This window comes from Apium graveolens, chromosome 9, assembly GCF_009905375.1.
Source record: "Apium graveolens cultivar Ventura chromosome 9, ASM990537v1, whole genome shotgun sequence".
In the NCBI taxonomy this organism is placed as follows: domain Eukaryota; kingdom Viridiplantae; phylum Streptophyta; class Magnoliopsida; order Apiales; family Apiaceae; genus Apium; species Apium graveolens.
In genome coordinates, this window is record NC_133655.1 from 101,522,505 (window position 1) to 101,544,385 (window position 21,881).

Sequence of the window (21,881 nt, forward strand, 5' to 3'; positions counted from 1 at the left end):
ACCTTTCTTTTCAACTTAAAGCATCAGCTACCACATTTTCCTTTCCAGGATGATAGTTTATCGCACAATCATAATCTTTGATCAATTCTAACCACCTTCTTTGTTGCATATTCAATTCTTTCTGAGTAAAGATATACTTTAAACTTTTATGATCCGTATAAATCTCGCACTTTTCCCCGTACAAATAATGCCTCCAAATCTTAAGGGCAAACACAATTGCTGCCAATTCCAAATCATGCGTTGGATACTTTTGCTCATGCGGCTTGAGTTGCCCTGACGCGTATGCTATTACCTTCCCGTGTTGCATTAACACACATCCAAGTCCTTTATATGAAGCATCACTGAATATTACAAATTCCCCTTTTTCATCTGGTAATACCAACACTGGGGCGGTTACCAACCTCTTCTTTAACTCTTGAAAACTTTCCTCGCACTTTTCTGTCCAAACAAACTTCTCGTTCTTTCTCGTCAACTTTGTCAACGGAATGGCAATCTTAGAGAAATCTTGCACAAATCTCCTGTAATATCCGGCTAATCCCAGAAAACTTCTAACTTCCGTAGGAGTCTTGGGTCTTTCCCAATTCATTACAGCTTCTATCTTGGCTGGGTCCACTTTGATTCCTTCTTTATTAACTACATGACCAAGAAATTGAACTTCCTTTAGCCAAAATTCACACTTTGAAAACTTAGCATACAGCTTCTCTTTTCGCAGAATTTCCAAGGAAATCCTCAAATGCTCCTTATGATCTTCTTCCTTCTTGGAGTAAATCAGTATATCGTCGATAAACACAATAATGAACTTATCCAAATACTGCTCGAACACTCTGTTCATAAGATCCATAAATGCGGCTGGCGCATTCGTCAAGCCAAACGCCATTACCAAAAACTCATAGTGTCCATATCTTGTTCGGAACGCTGTCTTGGGTATATCTTCCGCTTTAATCTTTAATTGATGATACCCAGATCTTAAATCAATCTTTGAGAAACACGAAGCTCCTTTTAACTGGTCAAACAAGTCATCGATCCGCGGTAGAGGGTATTTATTCTTGATCGTCAACTTATTTAGTTCGCGGTAATCAATGCACAACCTCATACTTCCATCCTTTTTCTTTACAAATAACACTGGTGTGCCCCACGGGGATACACTCGGTCAGATCACTCCTTTGTCCAACAATTCTTGCAACTGAGCTGCCAATTCCTTCATCTCGACCGGCGCCATGCGATAGGAAGCTTTTGACACTGGTTTCGTTCCAGGAGCCAAATCAATCGTAAACTCGATCTCTCTGTCTGGAGGTAGTCCAAGCAATTCATCGGGAAACACGTCCAGACAATCTCTTACTGCCGGAATATCCTCGATCTTCACAGATTCTTTCTCCACATCCATGACATGAGCCAAATAAACTTCGCATCCTTGACGTATTAACCCTCTTGCATCAATTTTCGTTAGAAATTTCTTCTCTTGCCTCTTTCCTTTGAATATCACTTCTTCACCATCCTTGGTTCTTAATTTCACCTTCTTACTTTTACATTCTATTTGCGCTTCATGGTTTGACAACCAATCCATTCCTAGTATAACCTCAAATTCTCCTAAATTAAAGGGAATTAAGTCAGCAGAAAAGTGCCGACCTTCTATAGTCACATCACAATCAAGACAAATCTTGCTAGCAATAACTTTCTCTTGATTTGCTACCTCTATAATCAAATTAGGTTCTAGAGGGTACGCAACACAATTTAACTTAGCAAGAACACTTTCAGAGATAAAAGATCTAATTGCTCCAGAATCCATCAGAACTTTTACTTCTACTCAGTTAATAACAAGCATACCTGCTACCACGTCCATATCTTGCACCGCATCTTTCATCGACATGTTAAAGGTCCTAGCTCTGGGTTGAGCTGATGGTGCTGGTGGTCCAGCAATCCGGAGAACATTAGCCTTCTGAACAGGCTCCTTGCAATTTCTGGCTATGTGGCCCATCTTTCCACACTTGAAACAAGCTGAATCAGGCTTCCTTGCTCCACTTGAGCATTCTGAAGAGTAATGCCCCTTCTGGTTGCACTTGAAACACGTTATATCCAGCTTATTACACCTTCCCAGGTGTCTCTTTCCATAATTCCTGCATTCTTGCATCTGGGGTCTGTTGTCCTTCCCCGGTTGACCAGCTTTCTGGAAATGGTTCTTCTAAGCTCCATTACCGGGTTTAAACTTCTGGAACTTTTGGTTCTGACCTCCACCATTCTTTCCAAACTTCCCTCTGAACTTTGAGCTTCCTTGCTCTTGCTCAGAGCTTTCAAACTTCCTCTTTCTTCCTTCGTTTTCTCTTCTTACAGCTTCCCGCTCACCTTCCACTATCATTGCTTTTTGAACCAAAACAACATAATTCTTGATTTCCAACATTGCTATTTGACTCCTAATCCACGGCTTAAGTCCCTGTTGGAATCTCTTAGCCTTCTTCGCCTCTGTATTCACGTACTCAGGTACAAATCTAGACAATTCCGAAAACTTCACCTCATATTCTGCTACTGGCATATCCTCTTGTCTAAGGTCCAGAAATTTCATTTCCAACTGATCTTGCATATAACTTGGAAAATACTTCTCCAGAAACATCTCGGTGAACTTCTCCCAAGATATGTCTTTTCCTTCCAACAACGCCTTTGAAGACTCCCACCACAAACTTGCTTCATCTTTCAGGTAATAACTTGCATACTGAGCTTTCTTATCGTCCTTAACTTCTGCTAACTCAAAAGCTTTTTCCATTTCTCTTAACCAAGACTGAGCTTTAATCGGGTCTGGAAAACCTAAGAACTCTAGGGGATGAATAGATTGAAAGTGCTTAAAGTTTCCAACTTTAGGGGCCGCAGGTTGTTGCAAAAGCTGAGCAAGTCTGCTCATCATGGTAGTTTCTCGGTTTACTTTTGGGTCTTGGGTGGGAATTTCTTTTTCTTAATGATCTGGTGAGTTGGCCATTTCTTACAAACCTGATTGAGCAATTATTTAGCAATATGATAGCATGGCATAACAATAGTTTCTATAAAATCTCTTTTATGGGTTTTAAGTTTTACCCAATTTGCACATGCAATCCTATTACTACATAATTCTCATATCAGTATTGTTTTATCATAGCACAGAACAGGGTTTTATGATCTTTAAATATGGTTATACGAAAACATGGTTGTGTAGAAACATAATATCGAGAACGGTTTATGAGATATTTAAGGTGCACAAAGGAAAGCAAGACAATAGATTTATTTAAACAAGGGTACATAAAGACAGTTCTAGATATCACAGGTTCTGAATCAAGGTACAATAAATAGCAGGGTTAAACAGAGGAAAAACTGGAAAACATCCCCTATCCACCCCTAACTTCCAACTACTACTACTACACTGAAATACAACAAGATAAATGAAAAGGGATCCCGGCATCTGACCAAGTATCCGAAAGCCTACCGGCGTTGAAAAACAACAATCTACGGGCTCAACTAACAGTCCCGTCTAATTGTCTAGAATCTCTCTCAACACAACCAACATCCAGCGAATGATCTTATGCAGTCTCCGGGCCTCAGCATCAGCATCACTAGTGGATGGTCCCTCATCCAATCTTCTCCTGGCAACCTGCTCCACCAACTGAATCCTAGTTCTCCACTCCTCCATCACTACTAAGTCCTCTGCCTAGAGTCTCGAATCAACCTATCCACCAAAGCTCCCAACTCAGGAATACGGGAGTACACAAAGTCTCGATCCTGGTCTAACTTGCCACCAACACTGACAGGTACAGTCTTAGGCATCTCTGACTCTGGCTCAGGGGCAGGGGTCTCTGGATCTGGCCTCAAGGGTGAAATCTGCATAGGGATCTCACTACTCTCAGAAGGGTCCTCCTCTGGGTCTGAACTAACATACACAGGCTCCTCTGGAGAGGGTGGAATGGGGTCCACAGGGGTACCAGTCAAACTAATCTCTGAGTCTGAGTCACTACCACTACTAGGATCCTAAGAGAAAACACAAAACAGCACCCAAAAAACAATGTTAGGGTTAAATAAAGCTTCCAGCTAACTCACACCCTAACTCTAGTTTCTACTTCACCAATAAACACTTTCCTTAGACTATACCTAATAGTCTAACTCAACTCAATATGAGTTGAACTCTCTCGAGATATAGATATATTCCCAAAATACCCCTTTTTTAATCCTAACTTGTCTCAGGGACTAGATCCTGTAGCTCTGATACCAACTTGTGACGCCCTCAATCTCGGGGTTAGGAAATGAGGACTCACACACCTCTAGTCTAATAATTAAATATGCATAAACCCCGATTAACTACTAACAGGATCAACAGGATAAAGTATGAGACAAGATTACAACTACCAATCATAAAATATAACTTACAAACCCAAAATATTATTTAATAAACAATATCGATTCCGGCTGGGAACCGACAGATAACCTATTGTATCTTTAAACTTTTCCTTCTAGGCGTGTGCTCACTCAAAAATACCACTACCTGCTCTGGCAACCGAAAGCCCTCAACACGGTAGGGACCACCAGGTATGCTCTTACGAGCAGTGCGCCTAAGCCTGACCACCTTCTTGCTTAACTTCCATGGTTAGATTAAAACAAAACATATGAGTATAAAACTCAACAAGCAACTATATAGCAGTTTTACAATGTCAATTCTCAATATGCTTTAACAAACTCAGGGCATTCTACTTTATTTGATCTAGGTGGCAGATTTCCAGCTTTTGGGTTAAGGAAAGGTTTTTGAAGAAACAATATGGAGCTTTTAAGGAACGAGGCTCAATGTAAGTCGAAAGCTGACATTCATCACAAATCAATAAGGATCAGAATAGATCTTTCAATAGAGGAAAGCAACAGTATTTCAATATATGGAATCAATCATATGATCAACAGATTTAAGAATCAGGGTTCTCGAGCTTTAAGCTTCACATTAACATAATCAACTCTTTTCAAAGCAATATAAACCCTTTTCATTTTCAAAAATCTATTTACTGAACAGAAAGTTTCATTTCCCCTTTTTAAATAATCATTTAGAACCCTTGATTGGATCACTTTATCTTTCCATTTCATATTAATACGGGTTATCCGCCCGTACCGACCTCCATCCGGTCTTTAAGGTACCAATCGGCATAATTTCAGCCTTAAGTTGGACTAGCCCCGCTAGCCTCTTACCATGACTAGACTAGTCCCACTAGCCTCTAACATCCCAATCCAATCCATCAGAATTCATTTGGAAAACCTTGCGTTGGAAAAACAAATAGGTTTTCTAAAATTCATTTTATCATTACCAAGCATTTGAAATCATTCGTACTCTTTCAAGTCGAAACTCATTCTTAATTCAGATTTTAAGGAAACAAAGTTCAGGGAGTGATTCAAAGATAAACAAGGAACAATTCATAAGGATTTTGTATCAAGGATAACAAGGCACTTAAGTTAGAAGGATCAACATCTGTTTAGGGATCAATAGGGTGATCAGGATAACAGGGTATCATTAAACAGGGTTAACATGGATATTCAGAGGGTTCAATATAATTCATGGCTTAATAAATAACTTGATCAAAAAGAACAGATTATCAAAGGGTTGAATCATTAGGCTTATCAATAACTGTTTATCAAGAACAAAGGCAGGGTATCTCAAATCAATATCAAGGTTTCATAAATAAACAGTTCAATACTCTACATGGTATGAACAACATTCTCTTTATAACCATTTACACAAGTAATCAGAGTTACTTGCCTGACTTTGCTTTCCTGAAGGTTGAACTACTGCCACCTAGTATATCATTTCCTTTCCTAGCCTGAATGCCCTCACGCTCCGAATCTACAATCCAAAACCAAAACCTTAATCAGATTCTCAACTCTCATTCCCGGAACGATCACTCAATACGATAACTCGATTATATCCTTGACTTGAGTATACGATTATAGCTTATACACATAAGCACATAGCACATAGCATATAGCATATCCCTTTCTCGTAACTTTTATATCTTTCTATATACTTAAAAATCAAAGCGTACTTGCTTATCCTTATTTTCTCAAATCACACTAATATAATTCTTACAAGTACATGATTTATTTACAATCAAATCTTTGCGACCATAACTATCACTTATGATTTTCAAAATCAATCAATCTCCACCTTAGCTCACATAAACTATAACATAATCAAAAATCTTTTAAAAAAGAATCATTTTCTTCTCTTTTAACATCAAAATTCGAACCCAAACAATCATATAAATCACATAATCTCTAAAATTACTCATGCATTGACTTAACATCAAATCAATTCCTTTTATTCCTATATTCCATTCGGCTATATCCACAAAACACAATTCAAGGGCCGAACATTGACATGCAAGCATTAGATTTGCTTAACAACTTGAGATTATTCAAACACTCATCCTTTTTAGCTTATTTTTAACTTGACATTTATATGCAAGGCTATACTTTAACATGCATCACTAATTCTTCTTGCAAATCAACATGCAAATCTCGAGACTAGCTAATTAACCAAGATTCAAGTTACAAAATTTTAACTCCCTTTTCATTAGTACAAAACTCGGACCAAAACTTAGCATGCAACAACAATTTCACTCCTTTTAATCCATTAACCCTTCTAACAACAATCCCTAATTATTTTATTCAACAAGAAAAATCAAATTAATCACTCCAAGGATCAAAACCATTCGGGTTTTTCAAAAAAACAACACATGCAAAAGATTTCTCTTAATCCTTCAATCACAAATCAACCCATAATCAATTCATCACTTATTTCTAATAAACACTTATCAATTTATTTTTTAGAAATCCAAAACCCTTTTTGAAATTTCAACGATCCAAGCATGCAAACATAAAAATCAAATTTTATGGTATTAGAGTTCAGGTTTTCACATCACAACTCACCACCGGTTTACCGGAGTTCATCACCGGTGGCGGTGGTTTCTCGGTGGTGCCCTATTTGGGGGTTTCCAACCTTGAAACCTCCGATTTATGTACACACAAGGCACATGCAAGACTCACTTGGCTTTGAAAATCATTTTTCAATCATAAAATCACCTCCTTAAGCACATATTAGACCATATACACACACGTACACACGCATCAAGCATGAACACACACACACACACACTTCGAGCTTGCATGCAACCAGATATTCACACATGCACACTCCAATAACCACTTATGTATGTTTAACAAGAGATTTTGAAAAGGATTGGTGAGATTTATCAAAGAAACAAGTGGTTTACTAAGAGAAAAGAAGAAGAACCGAGAGAGAGAGTAGCCGAGAGAGAGAAAGAGAGAGTGAGAAAGAAAGAGAGAAAAGAGATTGATGTGCTCGGGAAAAAGAAAGAAAAAAGGGGGAGAGAATGAGTTTTATACTCAATCAAAATCAAGGGCATTTTAGTACATTACTAATTCCCCTTTTATTCTTATTTGTTCCTTCATTTTTACTCAAATGTAACAAGAATTAAATATAAATATATCTCTCTCAGGAAGTCGAGAATTATTGAAAATGACAACTTTAATACGTAGGCCTCGAAATTAGCTTTCCAACCATTACTCAAAATAAGATTTTGAGCGTACGGTTGATTTTATATGAATTTCACAATCTCGCCTTAATAATAACATTTTCCACATAAAATCAATTTAAAAATGCAAAGACCACCTAATAGATCCACTCATCATTTTTAAAAAGTCTCTAGGACCTCTATGAAGATAACAAAACAAATCCCATATTTTTATCTTACTCGGGATTTTATATAAATGCGCGAAGGTTAATTAAACCTTTATTTAAATCACATAATCCCTTAAAAATTCATAAAAATGCCACAGAACACATAGTCATGCACACAGACAACAATCTCATATATATAATCACATAACGACTCAGGTCTGATCATAGAATTTATCCTTCTTTAATCTTTATCCTTTTTTACGCGTACCAGGTCACGTTCAGCCTGACGGCCCGACACTCAGCGTTTCGATTACGCTTCTCATTATCTTTTCCAATCAACACATCACTTAGGACGAAATACTTTATTTACTCATTCATTTCATTCAATCAGACATAATTCACATTTTATATTCTTTAATTCCTTATTAGGATGGGTTCCGTTCTACCTGACGGCCCGACACCAGAGCTTAACTTCTAAGCTGACTCTTTAAATTGGAACGTTTTTATTTACGCTCCTATACTCTAACATACAGTAACGACAATTAATCAACACTTAATCACATAATTATAATCACATCACATAACACACTTTATTGACTTGATTACGTTGCAAAATTCTTAGTCGTCACAATTGTTCTTCTCTAATAGTTTGCTACAAATACTGTTGTTTAATCTTCCCTGCTTACATACATTCTTTGAATGAAATTCTTGTCTTCAATTTTCGGTGTTTTAATTCATTCCCCTATTAGTTCTGGCATATATGATGTTCATAACTTGCATATATCCTGGATTATTTTATAACATTTCTTTATTAACCTTTTGATTCCACTTCTTTTCTTATTTAGTTCTTCATTCTCATTACTCATTAACTCTTCTAACATAAGGAATGTCTCTTTCTTGATAATATTAATATGTGCATTATTAGCTAAGCCATTACTGAAGTTAATAAAAGGCTTTTACTTATAGTATTTGAGTTCTTCCTGACAGAATTATCAAAATTCATCGACAGTTATTTTCTTAGCCTCACTTAAATCATCATTGATCGCATATTTGACTTTTTCTAATTGATCAACATTTCTTCTTCCCAAGTCCACATGTGTACTTCGTTAGTCTTCATCTTCATCTTATATCAGATACTTGGATTTGCGAGCTTTCGAAAACTTTTATTCAATCGCCATTCAATATGGGTATACTTTCAAGTTCTTCCTGAACGCTATTACGGATGATAGAATCTCTTTGCTTTATCTTGAACCTTCAGTTCTTGTAAATATTCTTCTTACTAGCATGTACCAATTACTTTCTATTCCTTTTGTTTATCGAAAAGGGGGTATTCATCTAGATAAAATCTCGCACATGTCTGCAGTAACATCACACTAATTATACTAAGCTTTCGATTCCTGCTAATGCCATCACATCCTTCAATTTGCTAACCGCTTTGATTTTGGATCTGAAAATCATGTTAGAGCTTGACTCAATCTAATTGGACTCAATCTCCATTTAACTAAACATTAGTTGGTAAAGTTGATCAATTAGCTCTTTTAACCGATCACTTAAACCAAGTGAAGACTAGCTAACTAGAATCAAAGATCAATTACATAAAGTCAGTTCGATCATAACATTCTTTCTCAAGAACCGAAATCACAACCATTTGGAGTACAAGTGGGAGTGAGAATATACTCCTTTATCCTTATATGTAGAGTAATTTCTGAAAATTTGGGCAGCACCTCCCCTATACCATCGACTACCAGTCAGACTCAAGCCGACACCATCAATCTACCAAATCATCTACAATCACATCCATCCATTTCCATCAACCAAATTCATCCATCCACCATAGTTCGAACTATATCATTTTGATTAGTATAGGTATGATTAATTGGCATAACATTTATCTTTTGAAATGAGACTTAAGGTCTTAAACCAACAATGATTAATATCACAACACTTTTCTCAGTTCTTTCAGAATATTACAAAATTTTATTAGTAAGCTTTAGAATTTATCTCGTGTCTCAAAATTTTATTTCGCGAGTATTTTAACTTATTTATTGTCGTTACTAATTGTGTATAGTTACTCTTAAAAATTATACCGCATCCTTCAATTGGTCACACCAATCATCTATTGTTGACGATACGCACTTAATTTCTTTAACTAATCCATTTATCTTTTTATAACTATGCATGGTTTTCATTATAGCCACAGTCTAGTGGAAACTCAATTGCCAAATCATTATCTAAAAGGTCTCACCTTCGAGTCACCATTGATTCATCTCCACTTATGTTCCCGTATCGAACCTTCATCTCTGGCCAGCTTACGGGTACTAAATTTTCCATCATTCATTTACTTAGGTTAGAGAACTTCATAATCTCTTGAAGAACACGTTCAAGTTTGGTTGCAACTAAGATTTCTTCTATCTTGAATCTTCACGATCCATATCTTCCCACGATGAAGGGATGCTTCCCGTATTAGTTGTCTACCTAAGATATTGTTCGGAATTCATTTGATCATCGATTGTCGTCATGATACTTGTTTGCTTTGTCCGACGAACACAACTTTACTTCCTTATTTTGTAATTAATTCATTTGTTACGGTTTACTAACGATTCATTTCTCGTCGAAATCTTCTAATTTGCAGTGCATCGCGTTAACACAATTTATTATACTGATGAGATTCTCGTAGCACGAACAACTGTCAGACTTGATGTCTTCACCACATCCATATTATCGATGAATTCCTTCTTCCTTACCCGCAGATGTTCACCATTTATCAATTTTCCGTAATATCTATGTTTGTTGTATGATTCCACGTGCCCCACTATTGCATTTCTTTCGAAATCGTCAAAGAACAGACTTTACGCAAAAGGAGAGTTTTTGAATATGATTTCAATTGATAACTGAATAAGGAATAACAATACTACAAACGATTGGGAGAATTTGTAATTCAATAAATTGAAGGAAGAAGAATGAGTGATGATTTAGATGTGAATGAGACAACCATATTTGTACTCAAGATGGCCAGTCTTTCGTACTATATGGCATACAACACATGATTAGGTGGTGTCCCACCCGACTCTTCATCATTTCGACAAAGCGTCATACCACAACACTGTTTGTCTCAATCAAGAATCAGTAATTTGAAAAGAGCAACGATTCAGAAGGAATCAATAAATTTTCTTTCATCTTTGCTTCATATGATTTATCCACAGAAGAAACTTATACGTATTCAAGAATCAAGAAGAACATATGCTATCGTATTAAGATAAGGAATGTCGATGTTGATCACCTTCCACGCTTCACCTACGTATGCCTTCAGAAACCAGTCGAATGAGAGATTCATATTATATCTTCGAAATGTCATTTGGAAATGCCTCCACCTTAAATGCTTTAATGATTTGATCATAATCGCGTCTTTATGAAATTTATAATTATTACTTATGACTTCTTCTATGCCATGTAAGATAACCATCGATCCCGCAATGCTTCAATTTTGTCGATTAGGAGTATTATCCTTTGCCAATCATCTAAAAGAGTCTTCTATTTTCTTCAATCATCCTTTGTCCATTCGAATTATAAATCTTATTAAATTTTAATAATTTCATGAATTGGGTAAATAATTTTTTTAGCATATTCATTCAATTGTTGGTATTATTTAAACAAAGATTACTCTCGTCTTTCACGAAAACTTTAAACGTTCTCCCTGCTGGGGGGGGGGTCCACTTAGTCTTTCAAACTGACAACACTGAATCTATATCCATTCTTCTTTTTAGGTCATTTTTTGTTTATAATAACAAGAACTTAAGTAGTAATTCGACAACCAAATTGTAAAACTCATTTCATACCAAAAATCTTCTGAAAGCTGATTAAGAAAATCTTCTCCGAAATCTCATTTTAAAATTTTGAAAATCAATTATTTGGTTGTCATTACTACCTAAGTTACTTGCTATTCACCTAATCCGCTAATGAAATATCTAATTAAAGGAATGCCCACATAGGGTTTCTCTATTTCGGTACATCTTCTACTCTTCCTTGGATTCTGCTCGCACTTTATTATTCGATGAAACTTCATTTAGTGACATATATCATTTTATTCGCAATCCTACCGCAACGCTGACATATAGTACTGTCTCTGATATTCTTGCCATCATTTTTGACGCTATGCTTACAACCACGCAGGCGATTCGATAAGTGATAGGAATCTTCTCGCAACGGTGGTGCCTTTGCTGCTTGCAACTTTGGCCCTTCATCAGCTTCCATCAACGCGTTGCCTCCAGCATGGAGCTCGTTCTATTACCTAATTCTAAGTTAAATCATATCAAAGCTCACCTAGCCTCTCTTTCACAAGTTCTCACAAAAATCAATCATATTTTCTTCAAAATCGCATGAAACGTAGGGTAACATATCCAGTCTCCGTCGATTTGTCGATTCCTCGTTACTGTAGAATCGGAGAACTCAATATACCTATAGCGTTGCGATATTCGCCGTACACCTCCCTCAACAATTCTGGCTTACCATTTCCGTATCGGACCTGCTAGTCCTCATTCGCACTCAATTCGAACTTAAAATGAGTATGCCTAGGATCTTTCCTATCTCATATAGCCTATCATCCCTATCTTACCCTCACCTATTCTTATTTCAGTGACCAATAACCTGTAGCTCTGATACCAACTGTGACATCTCCCAAATCCGAGGTCGGGATTGGGTGTCACTAAATAAATTTAAATAATAATAAAAACCTGTATATTAAAATAAATACACAGATAACCCCTCATACTCAGGATCGCTTACATGTTATGGTATGAAACAAGAATCTAACCTTCTACAACTCACAATAACTAGAATACAAGTGTAAATACCTTTGTACTAATGTTCCTGTCATATTCTTCTAACTTCTTCAACCTCTCGCATCGGAGATTTCTCTAGCTTCTGCTGTCTATCAAAGCTATTCACTTTTATCCTTATCAGTTTCTGGCAGAAATAAGAATTTACAAAGTAAAAGTGAGCCAAAAATGCCCAGCAAGTATATAATTTGAGTTTCAAGCATTAATACCAAAGGAAAAACTTCCGGACAAAATCTTAAAACAATTTTAAACAATTCCATTTATTTGAGTGAGTGAGCGAATAAACAATGGCTGTTCCCAGCCTTTAATTATAAATCCAAAAGTGACAAGATAATCCCTGATTCATCTCCTGAATCAGGGTTTTGTCCGGATTTAGAATCATGACACCTTTCGAGAGAGAATGCCGTTAATGGCGATCAACAATAAATTAGACTAGACACTAGAAACTGACATATGCACTATAACCTGCTGATCAGTCAGGAGATAGTACGGATCTATACCCAACTGCATAGACCCAACCAACGTATGGGGTACCTAGGCAACTATGGCCTAAGGGTCCGGTCCATCCCTGACCCATATGATCCATCTCATCACCGGTCCTCATAATAACCGTCCAGCCCGTAGAGTATTTTGATATCAAATCATTTTGATTTCAAAACATCCTAAATCAGGGTTCACAAATAACCCGAACGAATGGGTATTTGCTCAAGAGAGCAATCAAATTATAGAGCAATCGAATTATAGGAACAATAATGAAAAGAACTGGCATAATAAGAGTAATTGCAGTGAAATATAAAACAGTTAACTATTCTGAACTTAGAATATGAGCGAATAAATATTTTCAGTATTTAAGGAGAAAGGTTAGGAATACTTGCCTCAATTGATAATCCTCTGATCTTTAAATAGCTGCCATAACACTCAGTCATGTTTCATCTGTATTTTCCTTGACAGGCTACTTGACCTTCCTTATAATTTACTCTCTTAGATTTATCTTTATTCTGAATCCACTCATTTCATTATTACACGCAATCAGGCTTTATTTCTACAATCCCTGCCTGGCTTTGAACACCTCGCACTATGTGCATCTATCATAAATAATACTATTCAATGAACTGATAATATATATAATTGTCTAGTCTATACGTTTATTCTTATTATCTACCTGCCTGATAATAACAGATAAAGATCACATCTCAAGCATATAATGTTTAAAAGACACGCTGACTCATTATCCACATAACATGTACACATAGGGCATGTAATCATATAACACATAATCACGTAATTTATGTAGCACATAAGTTGAATCGACAAAAGATAGGTCTTAATACGTTTAGAATTGAAATCGGGTCAAAAAAAATATTTTATCAATCAATTATTGACTCGGAATGATCCATAAAACAAACATCCTTTAGATACAAAGGAATTTAGGTTTCAAAAATATTTTTAATAACAGCAAACTATTTTACTGAGTCTAGAGGCGTTCGTTTTCTATTAAACGAACGAACGGTTGATTTATTATGAATTTTTGAATATTTTTCGGAATTAAAACGGTCTCCGAATCATTTAATAATTAATTAATAGGGTTTAAATACCTAAATACGACTTTAAAATTATTTTGTAATAATTATCGAGCCTTGAAAATAATTTTAAATAATATTTTAAAGCTCGTTCAGAATTTTTAAATCAAAAATAAATAATTAAATATAATTAAATAATCAATTAAAATTAATTAATAACTAATTAAATTAATTAATCAATTCATATTAATTAATTAAATTATTAAGATTTCTTTTTAACTTAAAATAATTTTCAAAAATTAAATACTATCCATAAATAAGTAAAACAAATCATAATTAACTAAATCAAATTCTGGATTTCTGAATATAATTAAGAAAATAATTTTCTAAAATTAAAATTATTTTAACTAATTATTTAAATAATTAACTACACTGTTTTTTTTGAATTTTAAAACAATATATAAAATTTATAAATGATTTTTGAATATAATTAATAAGAAATCTGCATAACAGTTTCTCAAAACAGTCACTTAAAAAAACAGATCAAAGTCGGGTAATTTTCCGGGTCAAAAACCGGGTCGTTCAAGAACACAATCGGGTCAGCCAATAACCGCCGGAAAATTCTTCAGAATCCGGCGACCTGAAGAATCCGGCCGGTTTCCGGCGAATCCCGATTATGCACTAAACAGTGCGCTTTTCTGCGCTTTTTGGCTCGGTTTCACTCAACATCAACCCTGCAATCCTATCCCAGCATCCTTGAACTCCATAGATCGACGGTTCGTCGATTCCAGCCAAAAGCCAGTCATAACCCGACGAACTTCCGGCCATAACTCGACTATTTTCAAATCTTAACCATAATTCATGATTTATATCGCAAATCGAAGCTTGTTTTGTGTACAATCTAACCCAGCAATTCATAACATCAAACAGTTAATAACAAATTCAAAAAATAAAAATAAAAAATCCTAGAACAGCGAAGAACTCGGGTCAATACTTCCGGGATTCGTTTTGTACAAGTAGCTATATAAATCGATTGCAAATCACCCCTTGAAACTATCCTAATCATTCAAATCAATCAATAACCCTTAAATCAAAAAGTCCCAAATTCAATTAAGAACATTTATAATTATAAACCCTAATTTATTAATTCGATAATCGAACCTAAATTTCTACATATTATTGAACTCGTTTTTTGATATATAATATATCAAATTGACCAGAAAAATATTATCTACACGATGGAATCATCAAATCATATCAACCACATCAAGAATAAATTTTCATAATTTAATCATCAAATAATTTGAATATAAATAAATAAATAGGAAAATTACCTTAAATGCTGCACTAAAATGGTTGATTGATTCAGAAAGTACTTTTTGAGAGCTTCGTTTTGATATATTAAACGCTTAAATCGGAGTTCGGTAACGTCCTCGTTCATGCGTTTGATTCTCAGGAATGTATCATTTTTAGGGTTTTTCTCTGTCTTTACTGTATTTTTACTGGTTATAAATGAATAAACGAATAAAATGAAATAAGAAATATGCTATTTATATTTACGGAATATTGGTTCGTTCTGGATCGTTTTGGATCATTAAATTAGTTACTTAGCCGCTAAGTAACTGTAATAACGATCCGATTTGATATCAGTTTTGGATAATTATCCCAACCGGGCTTTTTATAAAATACTTTATAAGAAAATAATATGATAATATCTCATCTTTTGAGAATACGGGTTTCGTTGATTTACCTAAATGATTTTCGTATCGAAAATCTTGCGCCGGGCCGCGCACGGGTCAAACCGTAATCCGGATCGAAAAAGTCAAAACACGGAAAATGTCCGGAATTAGCAGATTAGGTTAGAAAGGAGTTTTCGGAAGAGTTTCGGGTTGTAAAAATGTAAAAACGGTTGAAGTCGGATGATTCCCGTCTTTATAAAATAATTTTGTAATTATTCAGGAAATAATTAATAATTTAATAAATCATTATAAAATCATATAACACTTCATAATTTACCAGAAAAATACCTTAATTATCTATATTTTATTCTCGACATATTAAAATCAACATACTCACATTTTATTATATACAAACATCCAAATATTATTATCAATCATCAGATAATTCACCAATAATTCATATAATATTCACGTAATAATCACATATTGATACAAATAATTACACGATATTTCCCGGATGTTACAGATTTAACCCTTCTATTTTAGGAGTGATATTATTGGCCTCTTGTGTGAGCTAGACTATGAAATGCGTGGTCACACTCAAATGTTGATTTGATATGATAGTTTACTCAATGATCAAGGAAACTTGGATTAAACTATGATGAGGATGACACATTACATGCCTCTAGTTTAATCTATAATATTTGGTTAAATGAATTATATTACATTGTACATTATCCACGAAAGGTTTAATTGATCACCGATTCAATTATTATTACTTGGGTAGCAATGATGTATTACTAGATGTCGCTCATTGTTTACGATTTTAAATTAGATTTAAAATTCGTTGCCAGCGTAATAATAACCTATAGGGTCACACAATAAGAATGCTTGAAGGATTATTTAATTTAAATTGGATTTAAATTATATTAAAGTAATTCGAATTATTTATAATATTAATTAAGTTTGACTTAATTAATTAGATAAATATTGATATTCAAATTTACTAATATTAATTATGAAATTCATTTATTAAATAATTAAGTGTGACTTAATTATTATACAAATAGAAATTTTGAATTAATAATAACTCCTAATTAGTTAATAGTTAAAATTCATATTATACTCTCTATATAATATCTCTTGTGTGGCTGATTTTTTTGGAGCAAAAGACTTTTACTAAAACCCTAGCCACAGAGAGAGACGATGGAGAGAGCAAGAAGAAATGAGTTTGTGCTAGTACACATCCAATCCTTGAGTTCAAGTATTCGTGTGGATACCGATAGAGCGTAGATCGCGAGAGCGAGATGCGTGGTGATTGAACAATCTTTAGATCTCCATTAGTCAACCAATTTGTAAAGCTTCTTAAGGTAAACAATCTGATCTTCAAATTAAATATCTATTTTTCGCATGGATCCTGCGATGGGTTTCGAATTTTTTTGTTTTTCACGTTTTAATTACTGTTTCCGTTGCGTTTATGTGCTCGAAACCCTTCAATGACATCAGAGCTACTTGCGAAAAGTGTTTAATTTGTTTATATGTTTACTTATTTTATGATGATAACATGTATACTATATTCCATGACTGTTATGTATGCGATTTTGTATATTTTACATGTTGTGATATTTATATATGCGCATGTATGTATATGTTTTGAATATATGATATTCATGAGAGTTGTATAATCATATGATGCTTATATAATATGTATATATACTGATATATACATGTTTTGTGTTTGTTCTTATTATATGAATCGTATTTGATACGATTCTAAATCGGATGCAGCAGATTTGCTGAAATCTGGGTCCGGTGTTCAATTTTGGTGAACGAATACGGTATTTCATGAGGAATCGAGCGTCTGAACGAAACTGATAGAAAAAGCTATTATCGACTGATTTGTAAGGCGTTTGATATCGTTTAGACCCTGTAAACTGTGATTTAATGTTATCAGATTTAATTTTAAATTTTCTGATTTTTTCCATATTTGGTTTTTATGATTAGATCATGATGGGTCTGATATGTTAAGATCAGATTATATGTTCTAACATGTTCTTATGTGTTAATTGAGCATGGTCGATGGTTATGGCTTATGACCTTAGGTTAATGGTTTTGTTTTGTTTTTAAATATGGCTTGCATGTGGTTTGATCATGTAATTATTAAATCTCGAATGTAACTCGAGTTCCTATTGTAAGTACATTAGATTAGTTTTTATTTTTCATTCATGTAATGTACATGGAGACATGAAGATTTGAAGATCAAGGAAGGGTAATCTCACATGGAGGCCATCCAAGGAAGCAATACAAGAAAGAAGACATGTAATAGTTAGCCTGTATTTATTTTACACCTTAGATTGACCTAGATCTTTGTTATTAGCTTGATGAAGATCACATATGATAAAGCCATAACCAACCACGTTTATTTATTGCACTTTACATATATATATGCGTATGATGAATGTATTTATAGAGTAGTTTATAAATATGCATGCTTAATTAGATTAAGGATGTATGTATTAGATACGACACCCATTCCATGCTTGCTAAACAAGATAAAATCTGTAACGACTCAAGATTTTAAAATGAACAAATGATTATGAGATTCTCGTGTTTATGAAACACGAAATAAAATACAAATTTCTTTGTTTCTTACATGGGGCGATTTTGTCAAAAGTGAGTTCTTTGAACTTGTAAGGTTGTGGGTTTTAAGCGAGATCGTTGTGACTCCCTCACTACCTGGAAATCAAACCATTGACGAATATTGATTTGAAGTATTTTATTCAAGAAGAAATTGGGAATCTCTTTATGATGGGATCATCATCGCTTTAAAATTAACAAAACCCTAAAGTTAATATTAAGTTGATCGGATGCCTTCCAATAAGTCCAATGCGTTAACCCCTAGATCGAAAAGGAGTGGGTTTGCCAAAGAGAAGAACTCTTATCTATCATAGGAGATATGATGAAGTATATTGATACTTTTTGACAATTGGGTCTGACTTAGCTAAGTTACCACAATAGGATTGTGAACTTAGAGGTATAAAGTTTGGCGAGATTTATTAGATAAATATGAACAAAGGTTGTTCCACCAAGCTATCCAAGAGTTATATAATTGATATAATTGACAAATGTTGTCTACCTAAATAATCATGTTTTAGGAGAAAAGCCGAAGCTGGCCTAACGCATGGTGAAATATGGATCTTGGCTCACTAGAAAGGATATAAAAGATATTCTTTCCGAATTAAGAGTTAGTGTGACGACCTCAACCCCGGGGTCAGGGGCTGACGTCACCAAAAATATGATAAATTATAACAAAAACTACTAAATAAACTTTATTATAATACACGACCCCAACCAGGAGCCGAAACAGGTCAAGTATTATTCAGGTTATAACACACACACTAACTTATTCAAAACCAGACACTTTCACTTATTACAGCAACTCATCAGACCTCAGGGTCTGATACAAACTACTTCAGAGGAGCCGGGACCGGAGGCTGACACTCTACGCTGACCTGGTCTTCTAGACATCTGCAATAAATAAATACAAAACAAGCTACAAGGGTGAACAATCCATTGCTCAACAGTACCTCTATATGAATAACCAGTAACAGGATGTATAAAACAATATAGGAACAGATATTAAACTGATATACGAAAAATCCGTAAAACATGTATAAACTGGATATCAAAACTAGCATGCTTTGCAAAGTAACATCATCTGTAGTGTGCTGTGTAAAAAAATACCATAGTTAAATTTTAGCATGTTATTTTATTTCCAAAACCACTGTCCATTGCTGGACCAATAAATCACCGGTCCCGTTACGGGGACTATAAACCATTCAACCTTTATGGGATATATAAAAAAGGATGAATTCTAGGGATAGCTGATCAGTCTATCCCACCACAAATTTCATTCCGAAACTCAGAGACCAGCTAGGTCTCTTTCATGCTGGACTAAGCGGCCTACCAGTGCGCGCATCCGACTTAGCCTCTTACGCAACCATGATGGGCCGTTACCTAATAACGGACCTTTTACGCCAACTAACCATCCAATATATGATTTAATATTATCCAGTTTCCAAAACCATTTACACATATCTCCTTTTTAAACAATTACAGCACACACTCTAAAAATCCTTTTTTTTTATTTTTAATCACAATCTAGAGATAGGCATTTTCAGAAGTTACTTTTTCCCCAAAACCTTGTTCAGTAAAACATATTTAAATACGGGGAATACGTAACTTAAAATGTTCTGTTCCATTACGTAATTTAAATCAACAACTATTCATATATACTGAACCGTAAAAGATTAGTTCAGGGGTACTTGCCTTGCGAAGCTTTGCACTAACTCTGGCTTAACTCTAATTGACTTGAACTATCGGGTCCTTTGACTCGAACCTACGAAATCGAAACATCCTAGGTTAGACAACCGATTATGCTTGACTTTTCCTCACTAACTAATTACCCAACGCTATAATTTTCGACTCGTAAGCATATTAATGTCAATAACATATACGCAATAATAGTGCACATAACAATCAGGGTTAATTTGTATTAAACGGGGTATATATATACTCGATTTATAATTTAAGGAAATTTTTAGAAACAAAAAAATTGGACAGGGACTCCTCTGTTTATAGGTCTACCCGTCGAAACCTCAATCGACGTCACATCCCAACAAAATCAATTTGAATCGACTCATAACTAAATTTGTTTAGTCCCGAAAACAATTTATACAACTCATTTTATTTATTAAAATATTTAGGACTCAGAATTATATCATCACCGTCCACCGTCCACTCGTAACGAGTCATCGCGGTACGACGGCAAAATTTCACGGGTACCCGATTAATTCTCGGGTTTCCAACACGAAACTTCGCCGATTAAGTATTAACAATTTCCCGCATGAAACAATAATTAATATCACGAAATTACTCAAGTAAAATCCAGCAGAAAAATTGCTAAAAATTATTATAATATTCAAATTCACAATCTGCAAAAACAGAATAGGAATCAAAACGAAAACAAAACCACGCAGCCAACACGCGCGAACGCGCCACCGAACCAACAAAGCAGAGACACAAACACAGGCGGCACCTCCGCCTTCCCCCACCACTCACACACCCTTAAACACACACACAGACACATATATATATACATAGATAAGCACATATATATGCATATAGATCAATAAATGGAACTAAGCTGGAGTATTCACCGGAGAAATCGGAAACCAAAACGGCGGTGAGAGGAAAATCGCCAGGAACAGATACAATCGAAGAAGGGAAGAACAGGAGAAGGGAAAAAGAAATAGAGAGAGAGAGCAGCAAGAGAGGGAGGAAGAGACAGTGAGAGATTGTGAGGTCGGGAGAAAAAGAGAACAAATGAAGCCGAGGAAGAAAGAGCTGGGTACAGGGGGTTTTGTTATAAAAAAAAATTCCTTCCTTAATCTCCTGCTAACACGTGTCCTGTGATGTATATAAAGTGGACACGTAGCATTTAGGATAATTATGCTGGTTTTTGCGGCTCGATTTGCCCCACAACTTGAAATTAACGAATTTGAGCGTACGAAAAATAATTTCAGAAAATTGCGAAGATAATTTCGAAGTGTCATAAATATCCCGAAGTTTACAAAGACATAATTTTTAAAAATTTTAAAACACTTTTTAAGGTGTGCTTTGTACCCGTTTTTTAATAGATAACGAAACGACGCGCGGGTGAAACGATTCCCGAAAATTTCCAAAATAATTTTAAAATTCTCAGAATATTGCAAACATAATAAAATATGAGTTTCATAATTTTTGAAGAATCCAAGAATTAAATATGGATTTTACAATTTAAATGAATTCAGAAAATCCTTGAAAAATAAATAAATAACAGAATATTGATTTGTAAATTTTGTAAAATCCCTAAAATAATTACCAAGGTTATAAAATCATAAAAACAATTTTGGAGACAACCTAAATAATTTCGGAAATAAAAATTGTCATAAAATCACTTTAAATAAAAAATGAAACAAAAATAATGCTGTGCACCAGCTAATTATAAAACACACTACGCAATCCAACAATCACGTATAAACGATGATAAGTAAACACAGAGACCATGAGTGATATAAACTTCTTTATTAATTATCTATATAATAATTACATATTTAGA